At 36.4% G+C, this 2,813-nt stretch overlaps 1 protein-coding gene across 1 annotated transcript in view; it reads left to right on the top strand.

Moving 5' to 3' along the window:
- SPINK8 (serine peptidase inhibitor, Kazal type 8 (putative)) overlaps nt 1-2,813 on the top strand; it is a 47,867-nt gene that overhangs the window by 13,420 nt on the left and 31,634 nt on the right. The window lies entirely within an intron of this gene.

Here is a 2,813-nt window from a genome sequence, read left to right as displayed (position 1 = left end):
TCATTGATCCATTTTTTTTTAGTCAATTTTTAGATATGATGTGATATAGGGCTACAACTTCAATCTTTTGCAAGTAATTATTCAATTGTCCCAACTTTGTTTATTGAAGAAACTATTCTTTCCCCCATTGAATGGCCTTGACAAAATTGAATGGCCATAGATGTTTGTTTTTGGATTCTCAATTCTATTCCATTGTTCTACAGGTGGTCCCCCAAACCACCATACACAGGGAAAATGGGAAAGTGTAGGTAAATGTATCTTTATTTACAAAATATTCATTACAAAATTTTATAGAATATTTACAAAATTCTACATAGAATGTATTTCTATCCTAATATTGGTACCACACTGATTATGTAGTTTTGTAGGAAGTTTTTTTTTTTTTTTTGATTGGGCATTTGGAGTCATCCAACTTTGTTTCTTTTTCAAGATGGTTTTGGCTACTCAGGTCCCTTTGTAATTCCATATGAATTTAAATTTTTGCAGTTTTTGGCCAGGGCTGAGTTTGAACCCATCACCTCTGGTATATGGGGCTGGCAACCTACTCCTTTGAGCCACAGGCACCACCCTAATTCCATATGAATTTAAAAACTAGCTTTTTGGGCAGTGCCTGTGGCTCAAAGGAGTAAGGCGCCAGCCCCATATGCCAGAGGTGGCGAATTCAAACCCAGCCCTGGCCAAAAAAACCCCCAGCTTTTCCATTTCTGAAAAAAAAAAAAAAAAGAAAAGATAAAAGAAAAAGACTGGATTTTGATAGTGATTGCTTTGAACCTGTAGATTGCTTTAGTATCATTGTTACCTTAACAATATTAGTTCTTCCAATCAGTGATCATGGGATAGCTTTCATTTATTTAGGTTTTTTTTTTTAACTTGTTTCAACAATATCTTGGGTTTTTTTGTTTTTTTAAAATTTTATTTATTTATTTGCAGTTTTTGGCCGGGACCGGGTTTGAACCCACCATCTCTGATATATGGGGCTGGCGCCCTACTCCTTGAGCCACAGGTGCCACCCTCAACAATGTCTTGTGAACACTTGGGAAGTTTTCAGTGAACAAGTCTTCCACCAGCTTAAATTTATTATTTCATTTTTCAGATGCTATCATAAATAGAATTATTTTCTTTTCTTTTCTTTTCTTTTTTTTTTTGAGACAGAGCCTCAAGCTGTCCCCCTGGGTAGAGTGCCATGGCATTACAGCTCACAGCAACCTCCAACTCCTGGGCTCCAGCGAGTCTCCTGCCTCAGCCTCCCAAGTAGCTGGGACCACAGGCGCCTGCCACAACGCCCGGCTATGGTTGCAGCCGTCATTGTTGTTTGGCGGGTCCGGGCTGGGGATTCGAACCCGCCACCTTAGGTGTACATGGCTGGAGCCTTAGCCAGTTGAGCTATAGGTGCCGAGCCTAGAATTATTTTCTTAATTTTTATTTTCAAATTGTTATTTGCTGGTTTATAGACACACAACTGATTTTTGTGTGTTAATCTTGTACTTCGCAACTTCGCTAAATTTATTAGCTTTAGTAGTTTTTATATTAACTGTGATTTTATATTAATGCTTTGTGATTTTCTATATAAAGGATCAAGTCATCTTTGGGGTTTTTTTTTCTTTTACATAAGATTAGGTGAATGTAAAAATGTCACCCTGGGCAGTGGCATAATCATAGCTCACTATAACCTTCAACTCCTGGGCCCAAGCTATCCTCTTGCTTCAGCCTCCCTTGTAGCTAGGACTACAAGCACCCACCACCACATCACCTAATTTTTGTCTCTGTGTGTAGACAGAGTCTTGCTATGTTGCCCGGGCTGGTCATGAACCCCTGGCCTCAGGCAGTCCTTTTACCTCCACCTCCTAAAGTGTTGGGATTATGGAGGCATGAGCCACCATACCAGGCAAGATCATGTCATCTTTGAATAGAGATATTTTAACTTTTTTCCTTTCTGATTGAGATGACTTTTATTTCTTTTTTTTGCCTAATAGCTCTGCCTAGAATTTTCCAGTGCAATGTTGAGTATCAGTGGTGAAAATGGGCATCCTTATCTTCTTTCTGATATAAGGAATATTTCAGTCTTCACTATGAGTTTCTTGTGTTCTTTATTATACTGGGGAAGTTCTCTTCTAGTCCTAATTTTCTAAGTGTTTCTTTATGAAAGAATATTGGATTTTGTTGTATATCGTGTGCATGTGTGTGTAATCAACTGAGATTATCATGTGAATTTTTTCTTTCATTCTACTAATATGGTGTTATCAAATTGGTTGATTTTTTTTAAGGTTGAAATACTCTAAATTCTTGGGATAAATCCCACTGGTCATGGTGCATAATCCTTTATAATATTCTATTAGATTCAGTTTGTTAGCATTTTCTTGGGAATTTTTGCATCTATATTCATAATGGATATTGGTGCATAGTTTTCTTTTTTTGTGATATCGTTGTCTGAGTTGGATGTCATACTAATGCTGGTTTGATAGAGTACATTAGGAAGTGTTCCCTCCTTTTCTATTATTTGGAAGAGTTCATGAAAGATTGGCATTAAATCTTTTAAAATATTTGGTAGAATTCACTAGTGAAGCCATCTGGCTCTAAACTTTTCTTTGTTAGGAAGTTTTTGATTACTCATTCGATCTTCACTTGTCATAGGCCTGTTGAGATTTTTTTGTTTCTTCTTGAGTAAGTTTTGGTAATTTGTATGTTTCCAGGGAAATTTGTCTATTTCATCTATCTAATTTATCGATGTATAGTTGTTCATAGTCTTCTCTTATATTTCTTTTTATTTCTGTAAGGTCAGTAGTAATGTCTCAACTTTCTTTTTTTTTTTTTTT

This window comes from Otolemur garnettii, unplaced genomic scaffold (assembly GCF_000181295.1).
Source record: "Otolemur garnettii isolate 467f Iridium unplaced genomic scaffold, OtoGar3 scaffold00179, whole genome shotgun sequence".
Lineage (NCBI taxonomy): Eukaryota > Metazoa > Chordata > Mammalia > Primates > Galagidae > Otolemur > Otolemur garnettii.
Note: the sequence above shows the minus strand (reverse complement) of the source record. Positions and strands in the feature narration are given on the sequence as shown.